Source organism: Corvus moneduloides, chromosome 7, assembly GCF_009650955.1.
Source record: "Corvus moneduloides isolate bCorMon1 chromosome 7, bCorMon1.pri, whole genome shotgun sequence".
NCBI lineage: Eukaryota > Metazoa > Chordata > Aves > Passeriformes > Corvidae > Corvus > Corvus moneduloides.
The window spans coordinates 13,323,928-13,341,697 of NC_045482.1; the positions used below are offsets into that span (position 1 = coordinate 13,323,928).

General features: G+C 40.5%; 1 protein-coding gene across 1 annotated transcript in view; it reads left to right on the top strand.

The window, feature by feature from the left end:
* The window catches only part of INO80D (INO80 complex subunit D), a 45,068-nt gene extending 34,184 nt beyond the window's left edge, over nucleotides 1-10,884 (top strand). The window contains 1 exon segment of the mRNA XM_032113919.1: nucleotides 243-10,884. The gene's annotated coding sequence lies outside the window, so the exon portion shown is untranslated.
* The last annotated feature ends 6,886 nt before the right edge of the window (nucleotides 10,885-17,770 follow it).

Sequence of the window (17,770 nt, forward strand, 5' to 3'; positions counted from 1 at the left end):
ATTGCAGGCAGGTTCACTGTTCCCCAATAATTCCTTAAGGATACAGCACAGTTACTGGATGTAATTGATCTTAGCAGTAAGACCTAGAAATGGGAAGATACCTCAGATCATTGATGCATGTTACTGTTCCCTAGGGTTTGGATCAGTGCTTGCCATCCCATTAGCATCTGGTAGAAAGTTTTCCAGTGGGCAGAAGTCTCTTGATTTATTTTTTTTTTTTTTAATTTACTCTTTTTCCAAAGGTAGCATCTGGCATGGAAAACTTGGCTGCACACATTGATTTGAGAATGGTGCACTGAAGTCCTAAATCAAGATCATGATTCAAGGATGAGTTTGGCAGTTTCTTGAAATAGTCTCTTGACCTCCTCTGTGTGCGTGTGTCCGTTTGGGGTGCAGGGAGCAGCAATTCCTTTTCTTCTTTTGGTGAAGAAGTGGGAGTTGTCCCCTTCCAGAACTGGTCACTGTTCTTACTGCATGCTGATTTTTGGTTTTTTTTATTATCATGATTTTTAATTCATTGAGTAGCAAAGGGATCAGTTGTCTGGTTGCCCATAGATTTGAAGACTGATATGAAGTTAGCCCAGGAAAAAAAAAAAAAAGAAAGATAAACAGAAGGATTGAAATATAGATCATGGATTAGTGAAGATTCCTGTGAGAAATTCCCTTCCTGCTGAATTACTGTGGCCTTGTAGCATTGATGATTTGCCTTTTCAAGTGTGTCTTTGTCCAGAACTCTTTGCCTGACAGACTGACAGGAATTTCCCAGCTGAAACAGGAAGAATTAGGTTGGTTTTCTGCCCATCCACACAAGTCTAGGTCAGATCCATTGTAAGTTTCAAATGGATGCATTTCTCACAATATGTTTAACTAGTGAGACTTTCTTGGATAGTTTTTAATTCCCTGGGAGCCATATAGTTTTTTCAACACTTGTAGGGTTTGATGCTCTGTTTGGGAAGTGGAATGTATGTAAGGAACTAGCAGGTACCTATCAGCAGTCATGGCTAGCCAAAAGAGAAATCACTAAAGCAAAATGGGTGAGAATTCCTTCTGTCTGCAGGATGGTTTTAGTTTTGTACTGATTCGCCTGCTAACGATAGTATTCACTCTTTGGTAGTAGTTCCAGTTCCTAAAGAAAGGAGTCAGCTAGGTTTTAGATTTTTAAAATAATTATTATTTTTAATAATTTGTTTTTTAAACCAAGAGGTTATAGCAGCAGAAATTCTGAGGTGTCTACTTGCATCTCCTTATCAAGAAGGAATTTGCTTATGACTCTATAGGGCTCACACTTGCTACTGTACTCTGACTTTGACTGTAAAAGTAGCTCCTGTTTTAATATAAGTCTCTACTCTTCTTGGTTTGTTTCAGAGATGCAGATGAGAGAAATAGAAAATTCTACATTTCAGTCATTGTACTGTAGATGATGGATTTATTCTACCTTACAGTAAAAAGTCCTACCTGCGTGTATTCTGGTCTATTTCAGGAATTTAAGAGAACCAAGCACATGTAATAGGGAGGCCTAATAAAACTTTATGAGCAAAGGATCACTGAATGGAATTTAGTTGCTATAGAAAATTCATTTCGTTAGCAGTCAGGCACACACCAATCCTCTCCTTCCATCTTCCTAAGAAACAGAGTTTAAATGGGATAGGTCTTGTGTCTTTTTACTATTGTAGCAATCACACTATTCCTCTTTTCTTGACTGATCTGTCCTCTTTAAATATAAAGGAGTATGGATAATGCATATGTCCTTTTCTGAAATTGCAAGTGTATGTGGTGGAAGAAACAAAATTATTTTCATGCTTCTGTTGTTATGAAGTCATTATTCATACATGGTAAAATAGTCTTAATAATATAAGCCGAATATTTTTAAGTGGTGATTTAAATATGTTTGTAACACTTAAATGTTTTTAAATCACATAAAAAGTTTAATTGAAGCCTATGAAATCCTGCTTGTGATTGTCCTGCTGATTGAGGGAATGCCCAGTGATATTGTGAATGAGGCAAATCTGACAAGGCTTTATATTATTTTTGTATTATGTTACCCATACTTTGTTGAGGACGACAACTGTTTGATTTGCAGATGATTTGCGTTGTGTTCATATACCTTCTTCGATATGCTGGGATGTCTGACTGAAAAAGAGTGGAGAACTAGTATACCAAATGGTTAATTCTTTAATCTGCTTGTGTATTCATGTAATTTTAGAGGGTGTTAATTTCTGTGTATTGGTTTCAGGGCTTTGGTCTTGAAATGCTTCTTGTGCCCATCAAACTTCTAATGAAGCTGCAGCTAGTGCAGAGTATATTTGCCCCACATCATATTTCTCTTTCTTGGCAAATGCTGGGGGGAAGAGAGGATAGGAACTGAGAGCCAAGTTCTGCTTGGTTGCGTTGGTATAAATTACAGAGGAGCTTTCCGGTCTAAGGTCACGGTGAGTTTGTACTGGTCTAACTCAGAACAGAATCCAGCTCCTAATCTGTGCATTGATTTAGACAGGGAATTTCAAAAGCTGTCAGAGTTATGCAGGTCCATGATTCCATTGAAAATCAATGGCTTTATTGTACCTGCGTTTCTTTGAAGTAGCTTAGGATATCAAGTCCCTTCCCCCACCTAGGTTGCAATTTTTGTATCGCTTGACGACTCTTCCCTGAAAAGTGACCTGCGTAACATTTTTCAATGAGCAAACTAAGTTTGCAATAAAGCTGCACTTTCAAAAATAAACTTCAGTTTGTATACAGCTGAAATAGGAATCCCTCTGTCCTGTCTGCCGCAGTGTTCTAAAACGGGCCACCACTCTTGCCTTTTCCTGGTTCACCTCTCATTTTTTCACTGCCACCAATTTCATGGTTACATGGCTACCAAGCAGTTACGGGTCTTGATCTTAGCTTTACAAGGTAGATCATTCCAGGTGGGTTTCTACACCCACACAACCTGTTGACTTCAGTGCATCAGTGTCTTACTGTTGGATGCGAGAGATCCAGTTGAGAGGTGGGTGTAGTCAGAGAAACGTCACACCTCTTCCTCTGGGAAATACTGCTGGCCTGGTTAAGGTAGTCCTTGAGGCTGTTATTTATGTGGTTCCTGAGTAGAATCCATGCTCCCTCACAAATGTTTTTTAATCAGCTCTTACAGCAGTTAGCACTCTTCACCAGCCCTTCACCAAAGAGCCAGTGTAGCAATTTCAGATGCTCAATACCTGTTGTGCCCATTATGTGTTGAGAAATGGAATAAGGCTAGTTGAACCTAAAAGTTAATTTCTTTACATAAGATTGGAGTTTTAAAGAATGAAAAAAATTAGACATCGAATAGAATATCATCTACATAATTTTGGCAATAATAGCACCTCAGTCTCTGTACAAAAGTACTTAAAACAAGATAAATTTTGATAGTGTAGAGGCTTATCAGGAATAGCTTCATGCTCTCCTGGTGTGTATGACGTTTCGTTTCACCTAGGAAGACTTTACACCAGCTTTGAGGGGAACCATATGCACTTAGATACCTCAAAGTTGATTTGTTCTTTGGCTTCATAATTATAGATACAGGAAAGACGCATCATTTTGTCTCCTCCTGCTTTCCAGTTCCTCCAGGTTCTTGCTTAGATCCCTTCTCATTAGTAGCATGCTTCTCTCTATGGTTGAGCATAAAGGCTTTAAATTGGTAAGTGCTGAGAGGTAGCACAGTTGCAGGTCTTGCCTCAGGCACTGTGGAGAAAATGGCAACAGCTAGATTTCCAACTGAAAATGGGGATTTGCAGTTCTCATTTTGAAAGCACTGAAAGCCCTGAGAAGCTTATTGCCTGCTAGGCAAAAATCAGAGAAAATAAATTGTCAAAGGGGAATTGTAACCTAATAGCAAAGAGAAGCCAAGGGAAGTGGCTTTTTATTTTATTTTTTTTATAAAAGGAAGATGAGTATTGAAAAATTAGGATATTCTGTTGTGAGCTGCTGCTGGCTTTAGGGCATGGCCAAGACGAAAGACCTAGGATTGAACCTGCAAGCCAGTAGCCAAATTCAGTTTGAAGCTTTGTTTTGCTGTAACCACATCTAAATATAGTCTGGGATTGAATCTACTTGCCGGGAGAGTCCCTCAGAGGTGTACAATAAACAGTGGGCAGTTTTCTTCCCTGAGAAGCTGGCCCTGGTGGCTACTTAGGCTGCTTCTGAGCTCCGGCTGCTCCCTGAGCTCCTGCAGCCTCCTTGCTGCTGCATTTCCCTGTAGGCATTGTTGGGCCTCCAAGGGCCTTTTACTCTGCTCCTTCTCTAGCTACTGTGGAATGAGGTGATGTAGTGGAAGCATGAAAGGACAAAGTGGGCATGGCTGTAAGTTGACAGCAATAGTTGGAGAAGGCTTTCTTTATCTGTTTCCTTGAAGTAAGTGTTGGCACCTTTTCAGTCTACTCTAGGTTATAGAATTTGGTCTCCCCATCTTTGTGCTGCAGTGAGCTAAATCCACTCATGAATTCTCCAACAGTATGAGCCTTTGGGCAGAGAGGAGGGAAAAAATTTTAGAAGAGTCATCTACCTGCAGTTAACCTTTCAAGAGTTGCGGGGCGCAGGATGGTGGCAGGAGGTGCTTTCAGCTGACAAACAATAGAAGAGTTACCTGCAGTGATCTTCGGCAGTGCGACATTTGTGTGGCTGTCCGGACAGCTTCCCTGGTGGAACTGGTGTATTTTTTCTTTTTGTATTTTTACGTGTGAAGGAGTCTCCTGGGCAGACTTCTTGCAAGGTCCAGTGGTGGTAGAAATAGTAACTGAAGGAATAGTTTGGGGCTAGTGCGCTGGCCAGATCTTTAAGTCTTTTTCACCTTCTGGTCACAAGGTCTTTCTGATGTTTGGGTAACATTTAATGATGGGGATTTGTGGGCTACATCTTGTACCTCCTTTATTTCCTTCCACTCTACGTTCTTCATCTTTCTTGCTTCTATTTTCCCATTCTCAGACACTTCTCCAATGTAAATTATGCCAGCTGGTAAGTCTTCCGTGGTTCTGAGCGAATGTGACTGCAAAATGAAAAGGAGGAGAGATTCCTGCAATTCAAAACATACAGTTTGGATGCTAGAATGACAGTGCAATAGATCAAAGTATTTCTCAGATCAGTGAGTAGGGAGATGTTTCACAGCATGCTAATATGAACTAGATGCTGAGGGTACAACATTGATCACAGGAGTGCACACGCTAGCAATGAATATACAGGCATTTTTAGCAAGAATTTACCCTTCTCAGAAGTTTCCTCTTCTTTTGAGATGTGTATCAGTAGAAAGTCACAAATTAGTATCTAAATTACCCTTCTTAATATGCTCAAGCCCAAATAAAAGTAAGGAGGGTTGGTGACAAAATCTGTATTAGTGTTCACTAAACTTGGGACTTAAGGAGAGTCTGGTCATAAGAGACCAGTTAACTTATCATTTAAGGTTTCAGTCTTGTCTTTAAAACGAGCACTACTGTTGGGAAAGAAAAGTTTCGGGAGGAGAAGGAGTTTAGAAAGATGCGTCTTAAAACAATTTTCTCACTCGTGACTTCAGCCTATTTTTAAAAAAAACCCCCAAAAATTAGTGACTATTTTCCCTTTGCTGTGCTGGTACTTCTTAAGGTGGTTCTTTGCTTTCCCGTTTTACTCTGCTCCTTCTCTAGCTACTGTGGAATGAGGTGATGTAGTGGAAGCATGAAAGGACAAAGTGGGCATGTCTGTAAGTTGACAGCAATAGTTGAGAGAAGGCTTTCTTTATCTGTCTCCTTGAAGTAAGTGTTGGCACCTTTTCAGTCTACTCTAGGTTATAGAATTTGGTCTGGAAGTGAGTAGGATGAAACTTCAGCTTTCGCCCATAAAACTGTACTTAACTTGCTGTAGAAAAATGCATTCTACCTACTCTTCCTCTTGCTAGTCCCCCAAACACAGACACAGTGAGATGTCCAGAGTTACCAGTGTGTTGAGCACGTAGGCATGTTGAACTTGGTCCGGTAATGCTAATGTTTAACCTGCTTTCTGTTGTTGTCAGCTGGTGCCCATGGAGATGAACTCTGGATAGGTAATGTTCCCAGATATCCTCTGGAAAACTTTAACTTTGGTGCAGATTGCTCTGATGTAGCTAACTGCGATGGCATTGGCTTCTACCTTGGAGTGGACTGATTTACCCTGAAATGACTCTCTAACCTGCATCTTAAACAGTGTAGTTGGTTCTGGTGCAAATAGATTCATTCTGAAGTGATGGACATTTTGATTCTCATGCAAAATAGCTACATCCTAGCCAGAAGGGTTTGAACCAGTTTCTCGAACAAGTGATGAACTTCACTGTACATTTTGGGTATGTCTCAGGGATTCCTTGTGGAAATAAGGGCAGTTAACAAAAAAAAAAAAAAAGAAAAAAAAAAAAAAGAAAAAAAAACCAGGAAAAAAGAGAAAAAAGTAAATAGTTTTAAAAGTAAATAATAATAATTTAAGGTAGAGCGTCACCCAAGTGAGAGTGCAAGAAGGAGAAATCTTTGTTCAGTTTTATAGTCAACGGTGTCTGGCTTACGGACTCTTTCTCTTCTCGGGGCTCTCATCTCAAGTTCAACATACAGAATCTTTTTCATCACGCTCAGCTTTAAACTTTTTATTTAAAGATACCCTTCCCCAATGAGCTTTCAGAATACTTATTGTAGATTTTAAGAGAAATGGTATATTAATTTATGCTATTAACATCACCTCATAAATTATAAGTTTTATACTAAAGCTGTATTGAGTGTAATGAATTATGTTGCATATGTGTTTTTAATAGCTATAAAATTATATACAAGCTTTTTTGGAAAAACAAACTAGTGAAGCACCTTTTTACACTGGATCTTTGCCGTGTCAAGGTGTACAGCTATTCTTTGCTACCTTGCAGATATCTATATCTATATATAGATATATATATATAAATAAAATAAAATGGTATCCTGTATCAACAAGTATAGAACTCTTTTTAACCCTTATATTACTGTTCCTATAACTCTTTTTAAATTTTGAGTGTTACATTCTGCAATAATTTATCCGTGGTTTGTACCTATGATTAGAAATTTAGTTACAGGGTAAATAGATCAAATTTAAAAATCCAACTACTGTAGCTGGGAGTTGTGAACCAAGTTTGTAAGACCTTTTCTTTTTTTAAATGTATTTATTTCCAGTTAGCTCTGTGAGTTGGAATTTGAAAAGTTGGAACATTAGGAATCTGCAGTGTCTTATTCAGGAATTTTCCCCTCCTTTCCTCACAAAGGAATTCCCACTGTGACTTATAAATAGAATTAGACTGCTTGTGTGCATGTATGTATTATATATACACACAAAAAATATGCATTGGGGGGGGATGTATGTGTGATACGAATGTGTATATTGTATGTAGGTCATAGTTTTGTAAAGAGAAAAGTAGTCAAGAGGTGATGGAATGTATTGTAGAAATGTGATTATTTAGTAGGGGGTTGTTATGTCCTCACTGTTGTATAAATAACTGAAACTCTCTACTATATAATCTTCTGTTATAAGGCTAACTCTGATATCATGTCAATTTTACTGTTTTTCAAATGAGTTGCTTTGAGCCCTGTTTAAAATGCCATGAAAATACCAAGCTCCCAAAGACAGCCTTTAAATAAAACAAATCGGGGAGGAGGAGCGATGGAAGAAATGAGTTTTTTCAGGAGAAACTGAATGGGGGGTTTGCATTCAGTGGGATGGAGAGGCATGAGAATTGCTGTATCTTTGCAGATTAATACCCTAATCTCCTATGGTCTGACTTGGAAAATGTTGTCAATCTGTGTACTTGGGTTTTCCAATTAGATTGTAAGGGGTACTGTTTGTGGAGTGGTCTCCATTCCATAAAGGGATCTTGTCTTCAAAGTAGATTTTTTTTCTCTTCTGAGGATCTTTGTGTGTATCAATTTTGCCGCAAAATTGCTGTTGTGGGATTGCAGAACAAAACACGCATTCAGTCAAGCAGTTTCACGTAGGCTGTGAAATTCTGAATTTGATTGTGACCACTTACCTTTTTTTCATAATTGGAGAAGGAAGATTTCTTTACAGGAGCTCTCACTTGAAATTGTGAGAAGTCAGAAACATTCTTGTGGATTGGCTCACTCTTCAGACTGTTCTGTTTAGGCTGGAGAAAGTAACCTAATCGTTATTTATTCATACAGTATCACTTTTAAGTATGATGATCCTTGTGACTTTAAAAACCTTTTTAGAAAAACAGAGCTTCCAGTATTGAACAGAAATTTGAAATTCTTTTAGAATTTTTTTTTTTTAAATTCCCCTCCATGTCATTATGTTGATACTCCCCCCAGGCATCCCCCCCCTTTCCTTCTCTCCACAATTTGTTTCTGGCACATATGCATACAGGCAAAAGGGTAGGGAGGTAGAAGTTGTCAGAGGCCTTTTCTTCTGCTTATTTGGTGGTAATGGGAATTAGGAGCATAAATCTTTATGGCTTTATGGGGGAGAATAGACCCATTTTTATGTATACCTGTACAGAGAGATATATCTGTATATGAGATAATGGTAGCATTTTGCTGAATGTGGACTTGCCCCCATGATGTACAATAAATATGTATGAATACAATCAATCTAAATCTATATATACATGCATACAGATTTATAGATGGAATATACCTTGTATCACACACCTGTACATTAGCTGTAACATGAGTAAGTGTGTGAGCTAGAGAGGGACTGTCCACATAACATATGTGTAACAGGTAAGCACTTGTGCCAGACAAGTTGTTTTAAATTCTTCTGAGGGGTCTGGATGACTCGGAGACTGATCTGAGCTTGATCACCATTGGTTTATTACCTCAGCCCTCACAGTGGAGTTTCGTTGCTATGTCTCTGCTTTTGTTTTATATTTAGTCTCATTGAGGCCTCTTTCAATGCCAACTTCTTGTGCTTCTCTGCTCCATTGCCTCCATTCCAGCTCCTCCTTGTCCCTGCATCTCTGCAGTTTCTCTTGCTAGCAGCAATCAGCTTTAATGGCCCAATCCAGCTCTGCTTATGCATTAGGGACATTCTCTCGGTGACTGGAGTGGTAGCTGAATTGGGCCCTGAGCACCTGCTTGAATTTATGCAAACTTCCCCAGCTTCAATTGTGATTCAGTAGGACTGTGACTGATTTGCAGATGAATACAAACTTTTCATGGAACCTGATGCAAAGCTTCCTAGCATATTAAAAGGTTAACCCAGCATCATATTTAAGTGGTCAAAATGAGGAAATTGCACCCACCAAATATTACCTTCCAATTTTCAACGCTAGGGACAGAAAAGAAGTTTGGTTTGTGTTTCCCGTAACACAGGCAGTAAGCAGAACGCAGCCCTGTGCTCTGTTCTGAGCAATGGGGTTGTCATCAAACATATCAAAAGAAACACAGTTTGTTACACTTTACCATAAAACAGATTTTAAAATGGAGTGCAGAATTGATCATTAACATGCTAGCACTTTGCATCTAATTGTGTATTGGGTGATCTTGCTTATGCAAGTAAATTGTGGGCTTAAGTGTTTTATTTTCTGTTTTCTGGCTAAATGGAGCTTCTATATCCTTTTAGCAGAAAGCAGCTGTCAGCAACCTGCTCAGTCACACTGAAGTGCTGTGTAACTTAGGCTTCAGTTTCAGAGGAGAATGCTGCTCCAGTTCTGTCATTGAGCCATACTGGATTCCATGTTTTCAATATGGCTATGACACAACTTTTCTTGGCCACAATTCAGCCATGGAATTTTGTCTTCCTTGCATTTCTGTTAGAAAAAGGTAACTGGTGTACCGTTCCATCGGCGCTTTCATGCAATCACACACGATTTCTATGATACATGTGTTGGGGCGTGTGTATGGGTATGTCTGTGTACTGCCTGTGTGTCATATAGATTGATATGCACACACCTATTATGCTGTTTCAGTTTATGTATGTGGAGAATGTACCTGTTGGTTATCTCCTGATATATACTCATGCATACATATATTAAATATGTATATAGAGTGTAGATGTCCTGCATATACATGTGTATATGTTACGAACCTTGGTTGGCAATTTTTTCCACACTTTTTTTTGCAAATTGCTGTCCCTTACTACTTATTTTCACTGAAGCTGCATTATATAGAAGAAATGGAGAAATGTGTTATCAAAGTTTTATTTTAAAAAGGAGACTTTTAATTATCTAAAGCCATTTGTGATTGTCTTTTGAATTTTTACTAGAAGGGTTGTTATTTTAAAAAAGAAAAGAAACAAAAGGAAACAATAAAACAAAAGCAAGCAGACAAGCCCTTATTTCCACCATTGTTTAGGTGAAAGAAATGGAAACACAAGTTTCTAAGTATTTATTTCCTTCAGGTGTTTCTGAGGCATACAGTAATTGCATTCTGCCCCATCCCCTTTTGTCCAATTATAATTAATGATTCATGATTTTCTTTTTCCCTCATTACTTTTGTAAATCATTGTTCACCTCCTACATTCAATAGTACTGATATCACTAAGGAGATTTCATGTCCTTCTGTCCTTTTTAGGAGAAATACCAGTGCATCACTATTGTGTTTCATTTTAACATACTTTGTGGAGGATGGATGTTTTTATTGAAGATGTCTGTAACCCGTCTAACTTATTTAATGTGAGGAGCCTTCATTGGAATCTATCGTCTGTTTGTTTCCAACAAGTTCAAGTTTCTGCAATTGTTTTTTCACCAACACGTTAAATAATTCCCTTCTTATTTTATGCCTGAGGTTTTAAAATTCGGGTTTATTGTTGTGGATTTGTTTTTTGGGTTTTTTCCCCTCCAATTCCCAAAAATGTTTATGTGCAAGTGGAGCAAAACAGATGTCAGAAGCTCAACCAATATCCTTTTTGCAGTTAAGGGTAAATATATTTATCCTAGACTTAATAAAAGAAGGTGGCAAATGGACAATCTGAAGTGCTTAGAGGGAATGCTCTCTCTTTTTAAGGCTGTCTCCGAGAAGTTTGTGTTTGGTGTCATTTTAAAGGTAGCTTGATCATGCTTTGATATCAGAAACAGCCTTGTAACAAAGAGCCTCATACAGTTGTTCGGTCACTAGAGTTTAAAATGTAAACAAGTTGCAGTGGGAAAGCAAAGGTGAGGCAGTGTATTTTGAACCAGTGAATTGTAGCTTGCAAACGTACCTGATTTTGAAGTAACTGCATGGTAGCAAGGATTAGCAGTCTCTTACACCCCTTCCTTCCTCCCTCTCATCCCTGACACATGTGTTCAGCATACCATACATTGGGAAAATAAGCAACTTCCTCCAGCAACGCTAATCCACTTAATGACTGCTTAAAGGGAACATACAAACGGGCACTGCCGCGTCCCGTCTCATGGTATTAGCTGGAAGACTGGCTAATACGCACAAACAGCCCAGCCCAGGTTGCTTCTGTGGACGTGTCGCTTTTGGAGAGTGGTGCATGGAGGTGCCCAAGAAGAAGGGTCCCTTCCTTCAGGGTCCCTGGCAGCAATGGCAACTCGCACCGCTGCTTCTAGTGCTGGAGGCTCACGGACAGCATTCCAGGGGCGGGGAGGAAAGCTTGTGTTTGTACTTTCCCTTTAAATAGGAAAGGTTGGCTGACATGTTCCTCATACTTCTCAATGAATGTACTGTATTACCATTTTAAAAAAAAATCAATTAAATGATAATAGATTGGTCTCCTTTTGTTATCTGGTCCTTGTTTAATTTGTTTAAGGGTTTTTGTATACAAAAGTTTACATTTTTATGTATATTTTTCTTGTGTAAAAACTGATGTAATATGTGTATAAAACACTGTATGTATTATCTGTATATAGTGTGACAAAATGATTTTCTTTCTTTCTTTTGGATGTATTAATAAATCTTGCTGTGAAGTAGCTGTGTTTATTATGATGAAACCCTCTTCTGCAAGCCATTTTGCCAAGTCCAAGATGTATGGATATTGCCCAGGATGAAATCTACTCCATAAAGTGATTTTTTTTTTCATTTAAAACATATCGTAAGTACAGTTATTAAACTGTCCTTAGCTTAGATTGCTGTAGAGTCTGAGTTGGCTCTTGCTTATTCTCTGTTGCTTTCTAATGACATTAGCTAATTAGTTTTGCAAACAACCCCGGGGTCTTCAGTCTCAGTCCTGATTCTAATTATAGTGCTTTCTAGCTCTGGATCACTGGTCTGGAGACCAGATCCTCTTCATCCTGTTTTCTGGTTTGAGAAAGTATCATTTAAGGGGTATAGAATAGAATTTTCTCATGTATGTTGTTATGTTTTCTGAGATTTAAAAAATATATACCTGCTTCATCAACAAAACTGGTTAAGTTGGAGTTTGGCGTTATTTTGATGAGTAGCACGTGGATGAGAAATGATGGTTGCTTAGGTGCTATGTGGCTCTGGTCAGCTCTTGGGGCAGGCTTGCCAGGCCAAGGCATGGATGTGACCTACATTGGTCAGACACTGGGAATCACCACTGCCTGGTTTGGACACAGCTGCTGTTTGTGCCACCCTGCTGCAGCTGGTGCCAACAGGACTGCCTTGGCTGGCACTGCCCTTCCAGTGCCAGGGTTCAGCTCCCAGCATGGCTTTTCCACAGTAGCTTGAAGGATGTCCTCTCCTTAGACAGAACTACGCCTTAGACACTTCAAAGTAAGTAGATGGCTGCTGCATCTCCCTCTCACCATTTGTTTTGGGAAGTCTTTCGCCTCTGCTTTCTGACATGAGGGTTTTGTGCTTCCACTGATGTTTGCTTTGCTTGTCTCCATCTCCGGTGTGTCTGAGGTTGTGACTTGCGAGGGAGCCGTTGTGTCCTTGATGAGACCATCTCCCAGGTTCTGTTTTTCATTAGCAGTCTCAATGCTGAGCTGGTCATCGGAATAACAACCAGCAGAGATTGATGAGAGAGAGATTCAGTAACTTGACTTCTCTTTTAATGAACAGCGGCCCAGCTATTCTAGACAGCGTAATTAGGGCAGCATTTCACAGTATCAGGTTGTAATTCAGGCCGAGGGGTAAGTAGTGTCAGTGAGTGGTGTAGTCTTTCATGCCAACATGTGCTGCAAAGGTTTTGTGGCCAAGATGAAATTGTGCTTTAATACCTTGTATTCCTGGGAGATGGGAGTACACTGAAAGTGTCGCATCCAGACCTTTATCAAGACAGAGCGATGACAGAACAGATGCTTAAAGTCAAAAGGAGAGTGCAGCAGTGTAAGTTCAGCGCAATATGGCTTGGGAAAATCTATCCCAAACTTGTCCTTTCTAGGAAATTCTCAAGGTTATGGGCCTGAGGCAATTGGACACTAGGGTAATAGTGATGAGACAGTTCTGGGCTGTTACTGATGCAATTCTGGCTGTGCATGTGGGTATTAAAAAGCTGATCCTTCAAAGTGCTCCATCTCATGAAGCACTCAAAATGGCCAGAGGAGGAATTGATTCTTATGGAGAAAATAATTGTTTAAAATCTGTTAACTTACTGTTAATAAAACTGCAACAGTAAGTTGACTCCCTGGCAGAAGCAGAAATGTCCACTCTGGTCCTGAGCTGGACATTCCCCAGCGTGGACTTGATGAGAGATGGGTTGAGACTCCTCTACTGACTAAGGCAGAGACTGATTGACCTGTGGAGTTTTTTCCCCACTACTTTCATGAACAACACAGAAATGCTGCTCTTAGAAAATGATTGCATGGCTCTCAGTCTGAAACTTTACAAAAGCAACTGGTCATTGTTCTAGTGCCACATTTCAAAACAAAAATAGGTTTTGTTTGAAGTATCTATTCAGGAAGAATGTGGTACATTTCTCTTTGTGTTTTAATAGTCCTCTCAAGTTCCAACAGCAGCTTTTTAATAGCAGGCAATTATTTTCTCAAGAAAGCTCATTTAGTCTGTACTTGAAAAGCAAGTGACATTTTGTTACAAGAGCAAGTGTTGCTCTGGTATTCGATGAAGCAATTGGAAGGAGAAACCTTCATTAAATTTGGGAGCTGGCTTCCTGCAGAGGTGAGGGCAACCTCTCTCTTTCCCAGCATAGTTACAGGCAATTGTCCCATCTGCGGGAAATAATGGAAGCCATCTTCCACAGTGTCCCTTGGAGCCTGTATGCCCAAGCACGGGGCTGGTACTCTGCAGCTTTCAGGCCTGAACTAGAGGCACAGGATGCTTGTTTTAAGGGGCTAAGAGGTGATTATCATGTTTGCTGGCATGAGATTCAGCCCAGGAATGGCTGCCTTGTCTTATTGTTATTGCTAGTTTATAAATTGTGGAACGTGCCAGTGAAGAGTCCTGGTGCCACTGAATCTAGAAAAAACATTGAAGTACTGTGCTAAAAATGTCCCTGAAAGCCAAGTAGTTTTGATATTCAGGTGAATTCTTGTGCTTCCATGGGGGAACAGTGCTTCAGAAGGTGTGTCTGCATCCAATACCTCCCTTGACAGATGTCCTAAGGACATCTAAGAGACTCATGTCTTGTTCACCCCTCACATCTCATTTGTGATGGCCAGCATATCCACTAGTGTGGAGGAAAGTCCTGCAACATAAACTCAGTCTGGCTCTGATGGTTTCTGCTCAGCTACTGCACCAGCTTCAGGTTCCTGCCAGTTTCAAAGTGTTTACTTTCGTACTGTGCAACTCTTGGTGGAAAAACCCCCTTGTAATCAGCCAGCCCAAGGGCACTCCTGCAAATCTGATTTGTGGGGCCCTACTGTGGTGCCTGCCAGGCAGCTGATGCTGGCTCAGCAGCTGATACAGCCTTAAATGCTGTCACATTGAACAGTGCTTTTCACAGCTCCCTTGTGTTCAGCAAACCCATGTTTCCTGGGAAGGTGTCATGGACTTCAAACACTTCCAGCTTCCCCATTGAAACTGTGCTGGATGTAGTGATGGCCCTTTGCAGCAGAAGAGAAAGTGCTCTGGTGAGAGGGAAGGGAGAGGGTCTTCCCAGCTACAGACCAGCGCCATGAGCCTGTGCTGTGACCCCAGGGAGAGCAAAGGCTTGCATGGAGCACAGCTGGCATCTGATGTGGCACCCTCCCCTGTCTGTCTAGTTCTTCATCAGAGCACCTACAGCATAACAGTGTACAGCTCATGTTAAAAAGAACTTTGCAGATGAAAAAAAATTCTGTTTTTTCTAGGGTTTTAAGTGTGTTGAAACCTTTCTCCTCAAGCTGTGGCTTTCTTGCACCAAGGCTTTGCATGTGCTGAGAGTGGCAGCACTCAGGAAGGAATGCATTGGGTCCAAACTCCAGCTGAAGAGGTAGCAACAACTCTTCCTCAGCCAGCTTGTGCCAAAGCATCAGCAAGAACAGAGAGGCTGATTTATGTCAGATCTGGGCCAGTACTCTGCCAAGGTTTGATTTCAAGCTGTGACTCTCAGTTATAATACTGCCACATTGGCAGAGCTGGTCCACATTTGTGCCAGTGGAATTTGTGCAGAACCAGACCCTGGATTGTTCACAGATATTTCCCAAAGTGACTGTTGTTGCCATTTCCACACGGGACATGTGGTACATGGTTACAGCTTCTGTGTATCTCTCCATGGTGGTGCCAATCCTTTTCAGTGATAGGAGAGCTGCCTGAGTTCCAGGGGCGTAAAAGTTCTTTCAACCAGTTTTAGGCAGGCCTTCAAAATAACCTTTGTTGGATTTTATTTTCCATTTGCTAGGGAAAAATGTTCTTTGCCATCACCCCATTAGGAAGAACCCAGCTGGATGGCTAGAGAGGTTTAAGGGGTGATTCTTTAAGTGCCTAGAAGGATATGGATGGGTGAAATCCAAGACACATGGGGTTCTTCTCTGCATGCTCCTGTTGCATGTGGCTCAGGCATTTAAACTTGCTGCCTGAATCAAGAGACCAGTATCAGCATCAGCAGAGGATACCTCCTTAAATGCATATGCTTCTATAATTTGTGCTCTCAGCAATTTGTATACATTTGCTGTGGTTGCTTTAAAAAAGAGCTTTTTTAGTCCAGCTGAGTGTTCAAGTCAGTAAAACCACTTGACTTATATCTGAGAGCATGTGATTACTGGGTTTTTGTTGAGTTTGGTTTGTTTGGTTTTTTTTTCCCCCAACCAGTTTCGTGCCTTGTTTAATCCTGCAGAATTTAATTTTTCTGTTAACCAACATTTGCTCAGTGGAGCCAGCCAGTTTCCTCTGCTAATAATCTCTTTTTTTTTTTTTTTTCCCCCTGTTATCCCTTGGGTCCTACTGTTTAATATAGCTTTTAGGTTGTTTTCTTCTCCTCCTTTTTTTCCCCAGTGTTTTGCTCATTCTATACAATGTTTCTGTCTTGTCCTCTCCATCTCCTTCCCCTCAGACTACAGCTAAAATTGTTGCTGAAGAGATTCTGGTAAATAAAATTAGATTCCTAGAACTCCGAATTGTTCCCTGTCAAACCTTGTCCTCTTCACTTGTCTCTTTTATCTCTACCAACTCTGCCCAAGTATGAGACCTTGCTTGACAGAGCTATTCCTAATATCCTTAATTATTAAATTAGAATCAGGCAAGGTCTCAGTTGGCCCTTTCGAAGGGGCTGGAGATGAGGATCTTGACGAGCAATCTTAGAAAAATTCAGTAAAGCTTCTGTGATACTTCGCTTGTCCTGCTAAGCTGTCTGCCTCTAGCAGATTTTCTGTGATGACATGCCAAAAAGATGATGCCTTTATCAGACACCATTTCCCATTAAAAATGCTTTAAAAGCTACCAGTTCTGCTCATCCTGGTTTGCTGTGATGTTGGCTACTTTCACACAGCCCTGTGCTATGGGGGAGCAGTGTTTCACAGAGATCATGCTGCGCCTCTTTGAGTATGTCCCTGGCTTTGGGCACACTTTGCCCACAGGCAGCACTGATGCCATCTGCCTTTGCCAGGTGACAGAGAACAGGGCTGCTGGGTGACAGCTTAACTCTCAATTAATTGAATACTTGCAGGCACTCTTTTCCTTAATTTCCCCTCAGTAGCACAGGATATTTACCCACAAGCTTTCTATCTGTCTCTTCCTGCTTCTTGCTGGATTTTATGACTCGTGCTCTTAACCAATGCCAGAATCCCCATTGGGCTGGTCTAAGCTATGTAGAAGACAAACAATGCATGGATCTTCTAGTGACTCTAAATATAGTATCAGCTGTACAGAAAATAATGGAGGATATAAGCAGAAAAGAGCCAGTGACTCAATGTGACTCAATCTGTTCAGAATCAGTGAGTGACACAAAAATACTCTCTTTCAGTTATCTTTCCATTCTGGTGCCTGCATGCACTTTGGAAGCCACCTCACAGGCTGTCCATTGTCCCATGCACCTCAGCATCCCTGTGACACCTGGCAGCACAGCTGGCTTCACCATCACCTTGTATACCTGCAGATTTTGCTGTCTTAGATCCCAGCTTATCCCAGTGGATCCAACTGTTGCTTGCAGTTCTCTCTTGTCCAAAGCTCCAGTTTGCAGTCCCTGCAGCTGTGACAGACAGTTATTTTTAACTCTTTTGCTGCTTTGTCAGCCCCCCAGCCCACATTACTCCCCCTGTCTTATATAGGTGGCCATCCTGGTGTGAGGCTTCCTGTCTGGAAAACTGGTGGGTTTTAAGCATCATGTCCCATCCATTGTTACATTCTGGTCCTGTAATTGAAATGCAGGCTGTGGTGCAAAATTCTTAAAATACATCAGAACTATAAAAGAAACTCCTCTTTTTACTTTGGTCATCTCTAATGCCATAAGAACAAATCATACACATACTTCACAATTCAGCCTTTTTTCCTTCTGCCTCTTGTTTTACCACCAGCTCTTTGGGACTTGATTTGCAGTGGAAGATGGTGTTCAATAGAAGGGA